The sequence below is a fragment of the Diospyros lotus genome, chromosome 11, assembly GCF_014633365.1.
Source record: "Diospyros lotus cultivar Yz01 chromosome 11, ASM1463336v1, whole genome shotgun sequence".
NCBI lineage: Eukaryota > Viridiplantae > Streptophyta > Magnoliopsida > Ericales > Ebenaceae > Diospyros > Diospyros lotus.
Genome location: NC_068348.1, coordinates 17,300,503 through 17,322,402, shown reverse-complemented (window position 1 = coordinate 17,322,402; position 21,900 = coordinate 17,300,503).

Below are 21,900 nucleotides of genomic sequence, written 5' to 3'. Positions count from 1 at the left end.
ATTAACTTCAGTAACATAAATACCTGAAGTACCCGAAGTAGAACTCTTCTTCTTCTGCACCTCTGCAAGGTATTCCTTACAGTTTCGTTTCCAATGGCCCGGCCTGTTACAGTGGAAACAAACCACATCCTCCTTGCCCTTACGGGCTTTGGTCTTTTGGACTCCTCCAGATGGCGTTGTGGAAGAACTCTTTTTTTGTTTGGCTTTCTTACTCTTAGGCTTGCCCTTGCGCCCCTTGGGACCTCCAAATAAGAGAACACTTCCCTTGGCCTTCTTGTTTATCTCGGGCTCGGCCTCCCACAACATGGACAGTAACTCTCCAAGAGTCTTATCCACATTTGTCATGTTGAAATTCATGATGAACTGTCCATAACAATCAAGAAGGGACTGTAGCATAAAATCAAGGGTAAGTTTTGCATCCATACCCACACCAAGCTCTGATAATCTGTCAATATAGCCTATCATCTCAGTGACATGCTTTTCAACAGATGATCCCTCAGCCATACGGCACCTGAAGAGCTTTTTGGCAACGTCATAACGTTCATGCCTAGTTCGCTCCTCATAGAGATCCTTGAGCCTAGCCGTGATCTCATAGGTAGTATAACCCTTATGCTGTCGCTTATGTTCTGGGGTTATAACTGCCAGGATGATACATTGAGCGGTGATCATATCACCCTTGTGTGTCTTCCAGGCCTCATGTGCTAGGGCATCCTCGAGTGATGGTTTGGGAGGAAGAGGTGTTTCTATTGTATAGAGGATCTTCTCATGAGTGAGGACTATCCTCACATTCATCTCCCAATCGAGGAAATTCGTCCCGTTGAAGGTATTATTGCCATCGAGTATCGATCTTATCGACACGTTTCCATACATTCTGGATCAATAACCTGAATTATAGAGATAAATGTTATAATCATATTTAATTACGAAATCATAAATTGTAAGAAGTAACATTTTATGATTGCTCCCATTATTTTCTACGAGTTTACCACCCTCAAGACATAATTCGAAAAATCTCGTTGGAAGAATTCCTAATGGGCTAGGATCCCATCTCTCCTCGCACAATCTTGAGTGACTCAACAAATTGTGCTAGGATCGATTAGGTAGGTACTTGCTACCAATTGCATCTCCATGCAACTCCTAGATTCATTGGGTTGACAACTCCTTGTCAAGCACATCTTATGTGACTCCCAATCTTTTCCTCTATACTCAGTGAGGCCTTGAGTGACTCAACAAACCCCACATTTCTAGTTAAGTCAGACCCATCATTCAGGGACATCTCATGACTCATGAAACATAGGAATCATAGGTGACACATGATCTTGAGTGACTCAACAAATCAAGTGCTAGTTAGAAACTGAAAGTAAAGCAAGATCGCTACGGGGCAAGCAGCGTAGTTCAAAATTTTGAACCTTACCCCGATCCCGGCGATTGGATCAACGTCGAAATTAAATCATTCACAAGCAAATAATTAAATCTAACTTTTAGATTATCGAGTTGTTCGTGGATTCAAGCCGTCCAAGCGTCCGGCTTCTAACTCGTGATACGCGGCACGTGTCCGTTGGCAAGGAGAGCGAAATGGGAGTGCTAGCTCCTTCTCCTTTGCGTGGCTTGTGTATGGACGGTAAAAGAACACCCACGTTTCAAATCGATGCCAAAAAGAAACGGGAAGAGTGAACGGCAATACGTTTTTCAACTCTTGAAAAACGACACCAAAAATCACTACTATTATGGGCAACCTATAAAAGGATATTTATAGTGAAATATCCTAGGGTTTCTAAAACCCTAATGGATTGGGCTAGCCCATTAATTCTAATTTAATTAGAATATTAAGTGGGTTTATTTTAGTCCAACTAGAAATATAATTAAATGGCCCAAATCCTTTTATAGATTTAAATAAAATATTTTAGCCCAAATCTAATTTAAGCCCAAATATAATATTTAATATTTAGCCCAAATCTAATTTGGCCCAAATATGATATTTAATATTTGGCCCAAATCTAATTTAGTCCAAATATAATATTTATTTTAATATTTGGACCAAATCTAATTTAGTCCAAATATAATATTTAATTTAATATTTGGCCCAAATCTAATTTAGTCCAAATATTAACTTAAACCCAAAAATATTTTATTTCCTATTTGCCACTCCAACAAATAGAAAATCATTAAATTAGAAACTCCTTCCTAATTTAATCAATTGCCATTTTTAGGAAACTCTTTCCATTATAACGACTCCTCGTCATATCGACGTCATTTACGTCTATTTGTTCTTTTTCCGTGAAAACCTACGACAACACAACTTCTTGCCAAAGTGTCCCACTTAACCATATGTCTACTCACTTGGTTTAAGCCAGGGACCGTGACTGTTGCGTATGACTCATTAGGCTTCCGAATATGTTGGCAATGTGTCGGTACGAACACATAAGACAAGATTGGCCTCTAGCAAGGCATCATGCCTACCCAATTATTCAGAAAGATTTATAATCCGCAAATAACCTTTCACGAGCATGGTTACCGTGTAATACGATCCTCTCGTCAATGTATCTTATGTAATACGATCATTTCATGGCGATGTGTTGCTTGATAATGATCACATGAGTTTTCTTCGGTCTTCTGGATATCTTCACTTAATAGAAAGTAAATCAATAACTCCTTATTGATCTCTTTTACCATGGCCATGGATTTAAAGTGAATATCCACCGAAGGCGCCTTAGATACATCATCCTCTATTAAGGGATAGACGAGTCCCATCTTGGCTATGCACCCATCTCCATAAGCCTCATGATATACCCAACGATCGCCCACGTGCAGCCTTTATCTAGGCCCATCAAAATGATGTCAAAGCATACCGATCTTCTTATGAGATGACCGTGACAACCTTATCCCGATCCCGGCGATTGGATCAACGTCGAAATCAAATCATTCACATACAAATAAATAAATCTAACATTTAGATTATCGAGTCGTTCGCAGATTCGAGCCGTCCAAGCGTCCGACCTCTAACTTGTGATACGTGGTGCGCGTCCGTTGGCGAGGAGAGCGGAATGGGAGTGCTAGCTCCTTGTCCTAACAAGGCTTATGAATGGATGGGAAAAGAAATAATTTTCAACTCTTGAAAACCAACAAAATAAATGGCGTAATTTGGGCATCCCATAAAGGGATATTTATAGAGAAGCAATCTCCTAGGGTTTCCCAAACCCTAATGGACATGGATTGGGCTAGCCCATTAATCCTAGTCTAACTAGAAATTAAAGTGGCCCAAATCCATTTATAAAATATTTGGCCCAAATCTAATTCAAGCCCAAATATTTAATATTCAATATTTGGCCCAAATCTAATTTAGCCCAAATACAATATTTATTATTTAATATTTAACCCAAATCTAATTTAGCCAAAATATTTAATTTAATTTAATATTTGGACCAAATACTTTATTTTGCCCAAGTATTAAATTAAACCCAAATTATTAAATTAGAAACTTCTTTCTAATTTAATCAATTGTTATTTCAGGAAATTCTTTCCTTTATGACGACCCCTCGTCATATCAACGTCATTATGTTTATTTGTTCTATTCCCGTGAGAACCTACGACGACACTGTTGAGTGTAGATTTTGATGATTGATGATTGGCATGTGTGAATGTGAATTTATATTTTATGTTCTAACAAAGCATGAAGCCTTCATAAGGCTTACAAAGCTATTCTTTAGTGATTTCATGACACAGGTTATATATGGAAACTTCTTATACTTATATAGAGATTTCATTATATATGGAAACAAGTTTTTAGAGAGCTTTCTAGAAATTTGAGTATTTGAGCTATGAATGGAAAGTTCTTCTTAGAATGGAAAGTCTAGAAGATATATTGAATCCTTGTTCATATATGGGAAGTTCAAAAGATATATATGGAAGTTTTTGAGGAGATTGGAGTAGTCCACTATATGGAGTTGCCATATATGTAACTTGGCTATATGGCATTGTTAATGTGGCATTTTGATGACATGGCAGCCACGTGGAGCACACTCATCAAGGAATCTTTTCGTTGGTCTAAATATGGTAAGAGAATCATGGAGTAAATTTAAAGGTTCTTAGAAGCTTCTTTACTTAGTTAAATATGGAAGAATTTTTGAATTGCATTCAAACGGAGAAGTTAAAGATTCAACATTATTGTTCATCATTAATGGAGGAAATTAAGGTTTGAAAGTTAAACCTTGAATGATATTACTTTCCTTTATTGCTGATTCTATCTCATTAAAAGGATCCTTTACTCAAATCATGGAATCAATTATCCTACTCATTATGACTAATTGATATCCTCATTATAGCTAATTGATATCTTCATTATGGGAGAATATTCTAAGGATATCTTGCATATATTCAGCTACACAAATTGATTCTCTTCTTATTGTCAACATTTTGTTGGAAATGTATGCCCTAAAGACATCTTTTGTTTAATTTATGGTAATGATGTTTCTTTTATTCAGTTCATGGCACATATATTATTTGCATTTAATTGTTGGAAAAGTGTCCATGCTATTAAGTAAGTGATTCATGTGATGGGTCGTTCTTCACAGTTAGGCATGAATCATGGGTACTTAATAAGCAAGAAAAATATTACTCTTGATCTTTTGGTAGAACTGGGCATTCTATCATGATAAGATCATTGTGCAATAGATCCTAATGGAGGATGGCTTGCCTTAGCCAGTAAACAGTCCGTTTACTCTAATTGTACAAGCGCATTTGGAATGCGTAGAGAGGACCTGTGATAGAAGCTAATGACAAAGTACTAATTATCATAGAGCTAGTCTATCACTGCTACTACGTGGACGAGTACTCTAATACTTGAGTATTAGTTGGTGGTCTAGTGAACCTAGAGCTATATTCTTAGATTCATTGTAGGTGAGGTCTATCAAAGATCAATATCCTTTTGAGTTGGGAGTATGGTTTCTAATTAGCTAAGACAGACTAATACAAGATAGTTTCTGTGATTCACCCCCTTGTGATTGTCCAAGAATAATCAAATAATCCAGGGCCCTGGGAACGTGACTTAAGAGTGTGTGCTTCTGGGTAGCTCCTAGTGATAAGCAAGTACATTCAAGTAGTCACGGATTATTGGACTAGTGATCTAAGGATGGTAGAAATCATTTAGAGAGGTGTTAGTACATTATTCCTTTCTAAATGATGGGTGTTACGCAGAAGGGTATTTTCGTCATTACACCAGTAGGTCAAAGACATGGCATATGCAAAATTATTCGTGGGGTCAGTGTTACCATATGGTGATAGTTGGAACACTTAGAATGACAAAATATAGCTACTAGGTAGCAGGGATATTTTGGTCATTTTAGTAGCCGTGAATAATTTGTCTTTTGGTCCCCGGGGTAGCTCGATGTAACTCGTGTATTTTTTAATACATTTGGCTTGTTGGGTGAATTACATTGAGAGAGAATTATTTTATTCAGGATGGTCCATAATTAATTGGGTTAGAATAAAATAATAGTTCATTAGTTTAATTAATTAAATTGGGCTAACCCAATTAGAAAATTAATTAAATAGACTTGGCCCATTAGGGTTTGACCCACTATGGTTTTAACCCTAGGGTTCTCCCTATATATATGTCTCTTTGGTTGTTTTTTCATCCAAGGTCGTTTTTGCTCTTCTTCACCGAAAGAGAGGCCGCGAGTTCGAGTCATACTTCGGAAGATCGAAAGAGAGCCTCCAAGTTCTGATGCGAAGGAGCCGTAGGATTGCAGGACAGCCGTCGTCTCCACCACGCGAAGAAGCTCCCGCTCATCCTGCTCCTATTGCCCCTTTTCGTCCGGTAATCCGCCGAAAAAGTAAGTCTTCTAGATTCTAATCAATACGAGGAACGGTTTTGATTTTAAACCGCTTCCGTTGCATGCTATGTTTCCTCGTTTATGATCCTTCACATTTTTAGTATGGAAACTTGATCAATTAAGGGCTTTTGAAGTTATGATTGATATCTTCATTGTTGGACAAATTTGCTTCATTATTTGAGAATATTTGGATGGTTTTTCCACCATTTGGAGGTTTAAATTCAAATTTCAAATTAGCTATGCTTGTTATGGAAGCTAAGGAGCCAATTACACAATCAAAGGTGATTGAAGATTCAACTAGAAGTCAGAATTTATTATTTCTTATTTATGGTCGATTTTTCACGAATTATGAAGGATTTTGATGATATTTTAATCCTTAAAATCAGTCATGCATTATTGGAATTGATTTGCTCATTTAAGGCTGATTGGAGATCAACAAAAGTCAAAGATCTTGATGATCAATCAAGTTAGCTGATTATGGAAGGTAAATCAAGAATTCAAATGAAGGGCTGAGATTGGCTTGAAGACTTGACACATGGAGGGCTGAGATTGATCAAGGAAAGCCAACTCTAACACTATATAAAAGGATCTCTTGAAGCCTTTGGAACAACTTTTTGAAGCCCTATTATTCTCTACATCATTGGCCAAGATTTTCATTCTCTCTAAGTCTTTCTTTTCCTCTATCTTCTTGAGAGAAAACTAAGAGAGTTCTCTACACTTCATTGTATTATTTTTGAGAGAACCCTATTTTTCAATCTCTACTATCTTGTAAAGAGCGTACAAAATCCAAACTAGTGAGTGTGAGACTCCAGAAATAGTTTGGTGGTGGTGAAGCCAAGTGAAGGCTTTGGTGGTTGTAAGAAAAGTTTCATATAGTGGATTTGATTGAAAATCCTAAGGAAGGGAATCCTTAGGTAGTGGATGTAAGCCATAAGGGCCGAACCACTATAAATCGTTGTGTCCTTCTTCTCTTCACTCTTTACTTATTCTTTCATGATTATACTTGTTTGTTTTTGTTTTTGTGTGGCCAAATCCTAAGGCCTACATTCTTGTTGGCTATTATATTCTGATTTGCTTTAATTGATCATTCTTTGTACTCATTCAATATTCCATTTGGTTTATTTAAAGTCTTGTTATTGTGTGCATTCAAATCACTTGTTTTTCACCAAGTTGTAATTTGAAGAGTATATTGGATCTAAGCACATACTAGCACAGCTGGCGGATATCATATTATCCATCTAGTATTTAAGTGCTCCCGTACTCTCAACTACAATTTTGGTTTATATTAAATTTGTTTTCTCATATATATACGTGCATAAGTTTTGCATTAAAGTTTTTAAAAGGTGTCAATTCACCCCCCCTCTTGACTAGGTTAGAACTCAACAAACACAACTTCTTGACGAAGTGTCCCACTTAACCATATGTCTCCTCTCCTGGTTTAAGCCAGGGACCGTGCCTATTGCGTATTAATCATTAGGCTTCCGAATATGTTGGCAATGTGTCGGTATGAACAGATAAGACATGATTGGCCTCTAGCAAGGCATCATGCCTACCCAATTATTCAGAAGGATTCATAATCCGCAAATAATCATTCACGAGGATGGTTACCATGTAATTCGATCCTCTCGTCAATGTATCTTATGTGATCTCAAGTATGGCAATGTGTTGCTTGATAACGATCACATGATTTTTCTCGGTCTTTCGGATATCTTCACTTAATAGAAAGTAAATCAATAACTCCTTATTGATCTCTTTCACCATGGCCATGGATTTAAAGTAAATATCCACCGAAGGCGCCTTAGATACATCATCCTCTATCAAGGGATAGACGAGTCCCATCTTGGTTATGCACCCATCTCCATAAACCTCACGATATGTCCAACAATCGCCCACATGCAGCCTTTATGTAGGCCCATCGAAACGATGTCATAGCGTATCCGTCTTCTTATGAGATGACCGTGACAACCTCAGGTCCAAGGAATAGTTACACCCATCTCGTATGAGAATTCCATTAACATATAACCAAAATAGATTCTCATGGCGAGTCATGTCCAGTGACACGTTCTCCAACATTGGTTACCTATGTACTTGTCTAGGCATCCCCATGCCTATGGGTGTGAGACCCCCATTGCTATCACATAGCAAAAAAAAAACATAGCACATATAAGTCTTACCGCAATTGTCAATGTCCATTCTTGACATTGCTACAACTTGGGACATTTAATGATGTCGAGAAACTATGATGCATCATCTCACATCTTTATAAATTAATCACAATATACATCATATGGACTTCTATCTAGTTTCAACCGATCATTACATTAATAACAAGAAACTAATAGAACGACTTCTTAAATAATTCTTTATTCAATATGAAATATGATTACAAATGTCAGTGTATAATTTGCCCAATCTGATTGGGTCTAGATCACCTACACTAACAATCTCCACTTGCACTAGAGCCAATCACTTATGTATCTCATACCTGATGATCGAACATGACTTTCATGTTTCTCTTGGGATAAAGCTTTAGTTAAGGGATCTACGACGTTGTTGTCCGTCAGTACATTCTCTATATGCATGTCACCTCAGCTGATAACTTCTCTTATCAGATGGTAACGCCGTAATACATGTCTGGTCCGTTGATAAGACCGTGGTTCTTTCGCTTGTGAGATGGCTCCATTGTTGTCACAATACACTGTTATTGGATTAACAATGCTGGGCACCACACCAAGTTCACCAATGAACTTACGGATCCATACAACCTCCTTAGCTGCTTTGGCGGTTGCTATGTACTTGGCTTTGGTTGTTGAATCTGTAACTGTCTCCTGTTTGGAACTCTTCCAACAAACGGCCCCGCGTTCAGGAAGAATCTGAATCCCGACTGTGATTTAAAATCATCATGGTCGGACTGGACACTGGCATCTGTGAACCCCTTCACGGTAAGCTCTCCTTCTCCATATACAAAGAACTTCTCTTTAGTCCTTCTCAAGTACTTAAGGATGTTCTTCACTGTAATCCAGTGTTTCTCACTTGGATCAGCTTGATATCTACTACATATGCTCAAACATATGCGTCGTCAAGCCTCAAGGCCATCCCAATCTCTCTCGATGTGTCGTCTACCATTCCCCCTATCAAATAGGGATGGGGGTTAGATAGGCACGGTCAATCTGCCCCTAAGCGCTCGAGTCTACCCCAAGAGACGGACCATGAGGCCATCTTAGTCTCTCTCTCATGGTGCCATCTATCATCCCCTAGATCAGACATGGACAAGGGTAGTTCAGCATGATCAATCTGCCCTCAAGCACTCAGGTCTTCACCGGCTGGCAAACCTCGGGGCCATCTCGATCTCTCTTATCATGTCGTCTATCATCCCCTGGATCAGACAAGGATAGGGGTTAGATCGGCATGGTCACCTCAGTCTCATTCAAAACATGCCTTGTATCAAATGGGCATGGCTAAACCTTAATTCACCTCGGTCTCATTCAAACCATGCAAGGATAAGTCCGATCTTGGAAACAAAGGTACTCACTCTATCTCATGTCTATTTTTAAACATGCAACGAGAAACTATTAAGTTAAAATAGCTCAGATACTTGTCAACACATCCCATCTTTTCAAACATCATAAAAATTACGCCATTACAAGACTAGGTCTATATAAAAATTCCCATGTTATTACAAAAAAAAAAAAAAAAAAGTATGACTTAGTTGGGTCAGGACCAGGCCCAATAGCAATATCTTCGGAGGTTGACTCTCTGGCAAGATTAGCAAGCACGAACACCTCGATCTCTCGAGCTCATTGCTCAACCTAATTTGCTCCAACCTCGTTTACCTCCATCAAGGTCTCGGGTTGATCATCTACAACTATAAATGGAAGCACCAACTTACCATCCTTGATCTCTTTGAAGGGCCTGAAGGTCGAAAGGTCATGGCCAGGCTAGAGAGCCTAGAAGTGGGACAACACCACCTCATATCAGACTACGAACTTCTCCGCAGCCTCCTTTATCAGTGCCTTATTAGCAGCCTGCGCCTTATAAGCCTCTCCTGTAACACCCCCTCTCCTAGAACTGCCCGAGAAGAGGTGCTGCGGGAAAATATAAAATAAACTAACTGATAAACTGAAATCTGATACCAACAATGAATATCTCAATCAACTGGAATAAAACTCTGAGTCATCAAGACCAAAAACCATAACTGCATGTAAGGGAGAATCCCTAAACTGAAAATAAAAATAAACCCAAACTGACAAACACTATAAGTTTAACAACTCCCAGACATCTTTTGTCTTGAGCGGCTCCATGTACACACACTACTGAACACTGCTGCTAGGCCCCACATCTGGTACTCCCCCGCTAGGACCTAGAATGGTGAAGAGTACAAGGTGAGCTACAAAGCTCAGCAAGTAATAAACTGGAAAGAATAACTGGAGCTGAATCTAATAATATCGATACTGATAAAATACTTACTGAACTTGTACTGAGAGATATAATAATTGCTGGATTGCATTTACAAGATGTAATGCACATAAACTGTAAACTAAATGCAGGTATGCAACTTTGGCACATAGGCCCACATAACTGTAATACATACCTGGCTGATCTGAATCCTGCAAACATAAAAACTGTAAACACATATTGTGGGCAATATGCCCCTAGCCCCCTGGTCGACATCAGGCGAGCATCTCATAATTGAGATATAACTAAACTGATACTAGTGGGATCCCCGCGAATAAGCCGCCTGGCGCGCATAATGCAATGCTCATATAAGTGCTAGCACACGATATGTAGTGTGCTCCATATAAAGTCATGCTCAATGCTCATACAAATGTGTATGCACAATAATCTCACAAAATAATGCTGACCATGTCATAATGAACTGCTAAACATGGTATATGATTTTTACCAGCAATATTGAGATACAATGATTCTGAAATTTCTAAGTATAGGCAGGGCATATTGGATTTTATCATATCTTAGCATAAAAATTCAATATTTGAATAATTGAATATTTATATTAAATTTAAGACTTGCATCAAGAATTCAGTGGAAGCCATTCGGATGCCACATGATAATATTCGGATGATTGAGGAAGCATAAGGAGCAATTCGAATGAAGCAGTAGCCCATTCGAATGAAAAAAAGTGGACTACAACAAGCTCATTTGAATGGCAGAAACTCATTCGAATGACAGAGGCTCATTCGAATGATAGATGATATATAACAAAGGTTATTTGGATCTGATCAAGGACTAATTCAAATGACTCACAAATTCATTCGAATGAATTTGATAATTTTCTAACTTTTGAACTGGCAAAAAATGACTCATTCAAATGCAATAGTGCCCTCATTCGAATGAATGAATGGGATACTCATGGGTCATTCGAATGATAGAGAGACTCATTCGAATGCTAGACTATACAAAGCAACAACTTATTCAAATCTTTAAGGGCTCATTCGAATGACAAGAAAACTCATTTGAATGACAGTCTCAAAACTTCAAAAACACATACGAATGATATGATAACACATGACTTATTCGAATGACAAAGAACTCATTCGAATGACTGATACATTATAAGGGAAAAACTTACGATAACACTGAAAACTCATTCGGATGCCTCAAAACTCATTCGAATGACACAAGACTCATTCGAATGACTGGAATCTCATCAGACATAAAATTCACGATAACAGAGACGATATCTTGAATCAAAGCTTAACATTACTACACCATTCCAAAAGAAATCTTGGGAGCACAATCCCAATTGATATACAATAATATCGAGATGGATAAATCAATCATTTTTGAAAGAAAAACGCTGAAAAGAATTGTGCATGGCTTATCATATCTCACTGGATAAGGTTATATAGCATGAATATATATACATATACTTGAAAATACCATTTGATTAAACTGGGAACCCAAAACAAAGAGTCTTGGTATTCTGAGATCACTGCTAATATGATTTGAAGATCATATTTAAAAGATTCACTATAAAGAATCCTACATAACTTCCTCATGCACTCACTGTTCTACGTATACATATATATATATATATTGGAACTGATATAGATCTGAGAACTCATTGAAACGCTAGAATAAACTGAGAATAAACTATTATGAATCTGTAATGAAAGGAATTACAGATAGGATACTTGCCTTATGCTAACTCTGATCGGATCGAATCGACGACTGCAACTAGAAATCTTCCTAAGCAAAGACTTGAACCCACTGTTGGCTCCTGCTCTTTGTTCTTGAGGTGTGTAAACTACGGCTATGGTCAATTATCTCTATATATATAGATAGCCCTAAGCCCATCTCATTCCCATTATAACTTGGAGACTTGTAAAACCTTCTGCTATTGAGAGTAGGAGACTTTCAATTCTCACGCACACTTGGTTTCCCTCAAGAACACAACTCTTAATAATAATTAAATTCTAATTATTATTTAAATCTCTAAATCACTTTCTTGCCCTTGCCTTTAATAAGGAAATATAATTAAATGCTATTTAATTGATATTTAAATACTATTTCCTCAATTAAAATCTCTAAATTGCTACATTAACAATTAATTGGCAAAAATCCTCCAAACAAAACTGATTAAGAAATTCAATAATTTCTAAATAAAATCTAAACCCTCTAATGGGTCGTTACATCTTCTTTTAACCAGGACTCCTTCCGCCTTGCCTGTTCCTCAGCAGATTGAGATTCAACAAGTTCGGCCTTTGTGGATGCAAGATCGACCTTCACCATTGTAAGCTCGGCCTTTACCTTCAACTTTGCCTCTTCTCTTACCACTGAGCTCACCTTCATTTCATTCTTTAGTTTTTTCAGCTCAACCTTAAACTATTTTATGAGTTTTTTAAACAATGAGTGCCACTCGTTCCTTATAACTTTAGCTTCTTTCATCCACTACTTTAGACCTATTGTTGTCTCCACCACTACCACCTCCAATTGCTTTTGTGTCATTTTTTTGCTCGCTTTCTTCTTCTTTACCAACTAAAGGCGAGTCTCCCCCTCTAGCATCAAAACTCTCATGGCCAATTGGAGTGCCTGTGTCTCAAGAGCACGAAACATGTCAGACTGACCTAACACCATGAACCTTGTTTGCTACTCTAAATTGATTAATCGCTCATCTATCAGGTCTTTCACTCGAAAGTTAGGATCCCCGAGGATGGATAAGCTCACATCTGAGGGCGCAATTAAACTAGAGCCTCTACCTGACTCCACCATTTGTCGCTTTTGATGCTATGCCAACTCAGTGGCGATAATGGTCTTTTCAGAGCAAAAGATGGAAGCCTTGGCAGGAATTGTAATTGGTTACAAAGATGGCGCGACAATAGGAGATAATGGTGTAGGGGCCGAAGCCTTCTTTGAAGATGACAACACAAGGGCCTTGTAGCCATCGCCTTGGAGGTTGCCAACTTAGATGAAGTGGGCTTCATCCCAATAGCTTTCTCGGCACCCTTCCCAGTAGAGGTCGAGCCTGCCTTCTTGGCAGTCTTCTTTTTCGATTTCTTCTTCTCATAATGAGCCATCATCAGCTCCTTACTCAGTAAGGGGGTCATTTTCCCTAAAAGAAAGAAATACAAATGTAAGTAATGCCTAAAGGAAAGTAAGGAAGTAAAATAGGCTACGACCTTACGCATATAATCAGCCAGACCCTTCTTATCCCAGCCCAGTTAGATAAACTCCTTACACTCTAAAAACCCCCTAGAAAGTCTCAAGTACTTCTACCTGGCATTGATCCCTAAACAACAGGCTCTCATATTTGGTTGGCTAAAAGGAACTCGAATCGTTATTCCAATAGAGAGGATACCATTTCTCACCTTAGTCATTCAAAAAGAACGCAAACTCAGCCCTAGTAGATTTAACCTTTAAAAATTGGTACTTAAAATGTTTGTACGATGTGTCAACTGCATTCAACAGCTTCTGCCCTGAACACCAGTACATTGACACTCAGCCACCGTTACTGGCTCATTTGGGGTGAAAATAATAAAAGAAAGGCCCCGTACTCTCTTGACGACCGAGAAAAATTGATAATACCTCGAATGGATGAATGAATCCCCAGTTGTTTGGGTGAAGTTGAGTTGGTGCGACGTTTAGGTAAGACATAACCTAGCTCTCAAAGTTGGTAAGAGGGAGTCATAGACCAAGGTGTAAGAAGAATGTCTCGTACATAAAGACCGATCACCCATCTTCCACTGAGTTCAATTCCAGGTACATGCGTATTTCCTTTCCACAGTGTCGGCACATTCCATCCCTCTTTGGTGCAAGATAAGGAGATTTGCTACCTCATCTCAACCACGTTCTAATATCCCAAATCCTTATGAAATTAGTTTATTTTAAAAGATACACGATGCTTGTAGACTCGATAAAATATAATATGGAGTTTTAAGCCTAAGTGCAACTTTTGAAAGTTTAGGGGAAGGAGCAAGTGTAATTTCCCCAGACTAATGGAACTTATGTAAGGGACAGTGTTCCTAGGGACATTTGGAAATATTAAGAAGGTTCAAGGACTCAAACAAAAAGGAACGTGAATTGTTAAAGTACAAATACTTAGAAAAGTTTGGGCCAAAGTATAATTTTGAGAAACCTATAATGGGAGCCCTTTCCTGGGGTGCCTGAGGACTTGTTAAAGGATCATCACGAGGATACATAGCATGCAACGAAAGCGTTTTAAATAAAAACTTTCCTCGTATTGATTAGAATCTAGGAAACTTACTTTTCCTTTGGATTACCGGACGGAATGAAGCGATAGAAGGAGGATGGGCGGGTGCTTCTTCTCGTGGTGGAGATGACGGCAGTCCTGCAATCCTTCGGCTCCTTCACATCAGAACTTGAACGTTCTCTTGATCTTCCAAAGGTATGACTCAAACTCGTGGCCTCTCTTTTGGTGAAGAAGAGTAAAAAAAAAAAAAACTCTTAGATGAAAAACAACCAAGGAGAGAATATATATAGGGAGAACCCTAGGGTTAAAACCCTAGTGGGCCAAACCCTAGTGGGCCAAGTTCATTTAATTAATTTTCTAATTGGGTTAGCCCAATTAATTAATTAAAAAACCTATGAACTATTATTTTATTCTAGCCCAATTAATTATGGACCATTCTGAATAAAATAATTCTCTCTCAATGTAATTCACCCAACAAGCCAAATGTATTAAATAATACATGAGTTATATCGAGCTACCCCGGGAACCAAAAGATAAATTATTCACGGCTACTAAAATGACCAAAATATCCCTGCTACCTAGTAGCTATATTTTGTCATTCTAAGTGTTCCAACTATCACCATATGGTAACACTGACCCCACGAATAATTTTGCATATGCAATGTCTTTGACCTACTAGTGTAATGACGAAAATACCCCTCTGCGTAACACCCATCATTTAGAAAGGAATAATGTACTAACACCTCTCTAAATGATTTCTACCATCCTTAGATCACTAGTCCAATAATCCGTGACTACTCGAATGTACTTGCTTATCACTGGGAGCTACCCAGAAGCACACACTCTTAAGTCAAGTTCCCAGGGCCCTGGATTATTTGATTATTCTTGGACAATCACAAGGGGGTGAATCACAGAAACTATCTTATATTAGTCTGTCTTAGCTAATTAGAAACCATACTCCCAACTCAAAAGGTTATTGATCTTTGATAGACCTCACCTACAGTGAATCTAAGAATATAGCTCTAGGTTCACTAGACCACCAACTAATACTCAAGTATTAGAGTACTCGTCCACGTAGTAGCAGTGACAGACTAGTTCCATGATAATTAGTACTTTGTCATTAGCTTCTATCACAAGTCCACTCTACGCATTCCAAATGCGCTTGTACAATTAGAGTAAACGGACTGTTTACTGGCTAAGGCAAGCCATCCTCCATTAGGATCTATTGCACAATGATCTTATCATGATAGAATGCCCAGTTATATCAAAAGATCAAGAGTAATATTTTCTTGCTTATTAAGTACCCATGATTCATGCCTAACTGTGAAGAATGACCCATCACATGAATCACTTACTTAATAGCATGGACACTTTTCCAACAATTAAATGCAAATAATATATGTGCCATAAACTGACTAAAAGAAACATCATTACCATAAATTAAACAAAACGTGTCTTTAGGGCATACATTTCCAACAATCTCCCACTTGCACTCAAAGACTATGAAAATCCATAAGTTCCCACCCCTATGACATCTAAGTGTCTTCGAAAGACCTTCTCTGCCAAAGGCTTGGTGAAAGGATCCGCTAGATTGTTTGATGTAGATATCTGGTCCACCACTATCTCATTCTTCTGGATGAACTCCCGAATGAGGTGGTACTTCCTCTCAATATGCTTGCCCTTTCTGTGGTTCCTTGGTTCTTTGCATTGTGACACTGCTCCGGTGTTGTCACAATAAAGTATAATAGGCTTTTCCACATGCGGTACAACTCCTAGTTCTATAAGGAACTTTCGGAGCCATACTACTTCCTTGGACGCCTCTGATGCTGCTACATACTCAGCTTCCATGGTGGAATCAGCAATACAAGATTACTTGATACTCCGCCATGAAATAGCTCCTCCAGACAAGGTGAAAAGATATCCACTAGTGGATTTTCTTTCATCCTTATCAGCCTGGAAATCTGAGTCTGTGTAGCCTACTGGAACTAAGTCATCAGCTCTGTAGACTAGCATATAATCCTTAGTAGCTTTAAGGTACTTGAGTATATGCTTTACAGCTTGCCAATGTGCTTCCCCTAGATTTGACTGAAATCTACTTATCATGCCTACAACAAAGCAGATATCTGGCCTGGTACACAGCATGGCATACATGAGACTTCCTACAGCTGAAGCATAAGGAATCCTACTCATGCGCGCCTTTTCTTCCTCTGTCTTGGGACAGTCCCTGGAAGATAAGCCCAATCCGTGTCTAAAAGGAATTAATGCCCCTTTACACTGATCCATACTGAACCTGACCAATATCTTGTCAATATAAGCAGATTGGGATAAACCTAACATTCTCTGCTTCCTATCTCTAAGAAGCTTTATACCGAGAATGTAACTAGCTTCTCCCATATCTTTCATGCTAAATTGACTTGATAGCCAAATCTTTATTGATGACAACATCCCTACATCATTTCCTATGATGAGAATGTCATCAACATATAACACTAGAAAAGACACCTTTTCACCATTTGTTTTCTTATACACGCATGGTTCATCTACGTTTGGAATAAATCCATAAGATTTTATAGACTCATCAAAACGTTTGTTCCATGCCCTTGATGCCTGCTTAAGTCCATAAATGGACTTCTTAAGCTTGCAGACCATGTGATCTTGGCCTTTCACAACATAGCCTTCTGGTTGGGACATATAGATGTCTTCACTAAGATGGCCATTAAGAAAGGCCGTCTTAACATCCATTTGCCATATCTCATAGTCATAATGACATGCTATGGCAAGGAGTATGCGAATGGATTTAAGCATGGCTACTGGTGAAAAGGTTTCCTCATAATCGATCCCTTCTTTCTGAGTAAATCCTTTTGCAACCAACCTTGCTTTAAAGGTTTGCACCTTTCCATCCGCTCCCCTTTTCCTCTTGTATACCCACTTACACCCTATGGGTTTTACCCCTTCAGGTGTAGCTACAAGATCCCAAACCTGATTGAGATGCATAGACTCAATCTCGGCATCCATTGCAAGGCGCCACTTGTCTACATCGACATCAAGGACAGCCTCCTCGTATCTAGTAGGATCTTATTCCTGATTGTCAGAGACTAGCTCGAAAGCTTCTCCTGTCCATCTATCAGGAACTTTAGTTTCCCTCCCACTACGACGAGGCTTTGTGCGTATAGAAACACTTGGTTGTGTCTCTTTTGGTTCCTCAATTGGGACACTAGATGTACCTGAAGTTTGTTCAGAAGACAACTTCTCATCTAGTTCTACTCTGCTTGAACCCTTAGTGGACATACTCTGATCATCCTCCAAGTATCTAGCATGAGTACTTATTAGTACTTTCTGCTCCTTAGGATAATAGAAATATCCACCACGAGGGCCTTTTAGATATCCTATGAAGTAGCATAATTCTGACCTTGGTTCCAACTTACTCCCCTTAGTCAATACATAAGTTGGACAACCCCATATCTTGAGATGATTTAGACTAGGCTTTCGTTCTCGTCCACATCTCATAGGGTGTCCTAGGTACAGACTTGGAGGGTACCAAGTTCAGAATGTATGCCGCCGTTTCTAAGGCATATCCCCAAAAAGAAATAGGAAGAGATGCATGGCTCATCATGCTTCTTACCATCTCCATTAGAGTCCTGTTCCTTCTCTCACTGACTCCATTCTGCTGGGGGGTCCCAGGCGCAGTCAATTGAGAAACTATACCGTGATGTACTAAGTAGTCCTTAAACTCTCCAAGAAGGTACTCTCCACCATGGTCTGACCTCAAAATTTTGATCAATTTACCTGTTTGACGCTCCACTTCAGCCTTAAACTCTTTGAATTTATCAAACGAATCAGACTTGCGCCTCATCAGATAAATATAACCAAAACGAGTGTGGTCATCCGTAAATGTGATGAAGTACTCGTAACCTCCTCTAGTAGGTGTAGTCATTGGACCACAAACATCACTATGAACTAACTCTAATATGTTTTTGGCTCTACCTGCCTTCTGAGTAAATGGCCTTTTGGTCATTTTGCCCATTAGGCATGATTCACACTGAGGCCATTCTTCCAATCTCAATGAGCCCAAGGGCCCATCATGGATTAGCCTCTGAATCCGATTAGGATTAATGTGCCCTAATCTTAAGTGCCATAGATAAGAGTCATTAGATGATAATGTTCTCTTCTTATTAACTGGTTCAGTCTCAGAGTTGTTTATTTGACTTTTAATAGGATTAATATAATAAAGATTCCCAAATACGTTGCCTGAACAAATAACCAGTCCATTTCTACTGATGGTGACACCAGAATGGAACGAAACATAATAACCATAAGAAATCAATTTAGAAACTGAAATTAAATTCTGTCTCAAAACAGGAACGTATAAAATATCTTTCAGAATTAAAATCCTATTAGAATCAAAAAACAAATGCAACACTCCCACTGTTTCAGCCCATACTCGAGCTCCACTAGCTACCAGCATTCCATGCTCTCCTTCAAGTAGAGTCCTTGTCTTTTTGAACCCCTGCAAAGAGTTACAGACATGATCAGTGGCTCCTGAATCAACTATCCAAGAGGATGAATATCCTACCAAACTGATGGATTCTAAGTAAAGAGCAATACCAGTTGCTTTCACCTTGAGGGCAGGACAATCCTTTTTCCAGTGTCCTTTTTGCCCACATTTGAAGCACTTGCCTTTGGGCTTGGCATCGGCCTGACTAGCTCCGGGCTTTCTGGGCTTGCCCCCTGCTTTGTTCTGACCCTTCTTCTTCTTGAAGTTCTTGGCTTTAGGGCCAACTCTAGGAGAAGATGCAGAATGAATAGCTAGAGCCTTTGAGGTAGGCTTCATGATCTTCTCTGCCGCCTGGAGCTCTTTCATGAGCTCCACTAGATTCATCTCTAACTTATTCATGTTATAGTTCAATTTGAACTGTGAGTATGAATCTGGCAAAGTCTCTAAGACCATGTCTACCTGACTCTCAGCATCTATCGTCGCTCCCAAAACCTCAGCTTCCTCGAAGTAAGCAATCATTTTGAGCATGTGCTCTCGAACTGATGCCCCCTCAGCCATCCTGGTAGTCATAATCGCCTTAAGAGCTTCCTGCCTCACGGGCCGGCTCTTATCAGCGAACATGGTGCGCAACGACACATCAATATCATAAGCAGTATCTCACCAAAACTGCATCATCCAGAAAACCCTAGGTCGATCGCTTCAGTCGCCGACTCTTCCATGGACCATCTGGTGAAAAAAAATTGCAATGGCTGATTTCTCGTGATAGTCGATTCTAGCCCTTAGCCGAAGCTAGATCTGGCCAATTCTTCCATCACGTTCAACCTGTGCAAGCGATGGCTGAATGCTGGTTTTCTGAAACTACAAACTTTCTGTTCCAAAACAGCGCTGCCCGATCCGGCCGAAACTGCAAACTTTTTGTTCTGAAATTGCCTGTTTCTGTCTGCATCTTGTTTTCTTTCAACGATCATTATTACAGAAAAATGAAACCGATGAAATCAACCATCAAAAACTGGTTGTACATCCGCCTATACCCCAACCGCGAGGTTTACATCGAATCTATTTGAATAAACACAACAGATTACAACGTCCTATACCTCCACTCATGAGGTTTACAAGGAATCTAAAACCATTCTTGGAGGGATCCATAAACGCAAAAAAAAAAAAAAAACAGCATTTAAACAGTAAAAGGAACCACCTTTTTTTTTTTTTTTTCGATTTTAATCCTAGGCATGCGCCTAGATTCAAACCAACAAAATCGTGGCTCTGATACCACTTGAAGGATCATCACGAGGATACATAGCATGCAACGGAAGCGTTAAACAGGTAAATTGATCAAAATTTTGAGGTCAGACCGTGGTGGAGAGTATCTTCTTGGAGAGTTTAAGGACAGCTTAGTACATCACGGTATAGTTTCTCAATTGACTGCGCCTGGGACCCCCCAGCAGAATGGAGTCAGTGAGAGAAGGAACAGGACTCTAATGGAGATGGTAAGAAGCATGATGAGCCATGCATCTCTTCCTATTTCTTTTTGGGGATATGCCTTAGAAACGGTGGCATACATTCTGAACTTGGTACCCTCCAAGTCTGTACCTAGGACACCCTATGAGATGTGGACGGGAGGAAAGCCTAGTCTAAATCATCTCAAGATATGGGGTTGTCCAGCTTATGTATTGACTAAGGGGAGTAAGTTGGAACCAAGGTCACAATTATGCTACTTCATAGGATATCCAAAAGGCACTCGTGGTGGATATTTCTATTATCCTGAGGAGCAGAAAGTACTAATCAATACTCATGTTAGATACTTGGAGGATGATCAGAATATGTCCACTAAGGGTTCAAGCAGCGTAGAACTAGATGAGAAGTTGTCTTCTGAACAAACTTCAGGTACATCTAGTGTCCCAATTGAGGAACCAAAAGAGACACAACCGAGTGTTTCTATACGCACGGAGCCTCATCGTAGTGGGAGGGAAACTAAAGTTCCTGATAGATGGACAGGATAAGCTTTCGAGTTAGTCTCTGACAATCAGGAACAAGATCCTACTAGATACGAGGAGGTTGTCCTTGATGTCGATGTAGACAAGTGGCGCCTTGCAATGGATGCCGAGATTGAGTCTATGCATCTCAATCAGGTTTGGGATCTTGTAGCTACACCTGAAGGGGTAAAACCCATAGGGTGTAAGTGGGTATACAAGAGGAAAAAGGGAGCGGATGGAAAGGTGCAAACCTTTAAAGCAAGGTTGGTTGCAAAAGGATTTACTCAGAAAGAAGGGATCGATTATGAGGAAACCTTTTCACCAGTAGCCATGCTTAAATCCATTCGCATACTCCTTGCCATAGCATGTCATTATGACTATGAGATATGGCAAATGGATGTTAAGACGGCCTTTCTTAATGGCCATCTTAGTGAAGACATCTATATGTCCCAACTAGAAGGCTATGTTGTGAAAGGCCAAGATCACATGGTCTGCAAGCTTAAGAAGTCCATTTATGGACTTAAGCAGGCATCAAGGGCATGGAACAAACGTTTTGATGAGTCTATAAAATCTTATGGATTTATTCCAAACGTAGATGAACTATGCGTGTATAAGAAAACAAATGGTGAAAAGGTGTCTTTTCTAGTGTTATATGTTGATGACATTCTCATCATAGGAAATGATGTAGGGATGTTGTCATCAATAAAGATTTGGCTATCAAGTCAATTTAGCATGAAAGATATGGGAGAAGCTAGTTACATTCTCGGTATAAAGCTTCTTAGAGATATGAAGCAGAGAATGTTAGGTTTATCCCAATCTGCTTATATTGACAAGATATTGGTCAGGTTCAGTATGGATCAATGTAAAGGGGCATTAATTCCTTTTAGACACGGATTGGGCTTATCTTCCAGGGACTGTCCCAAGACAGAG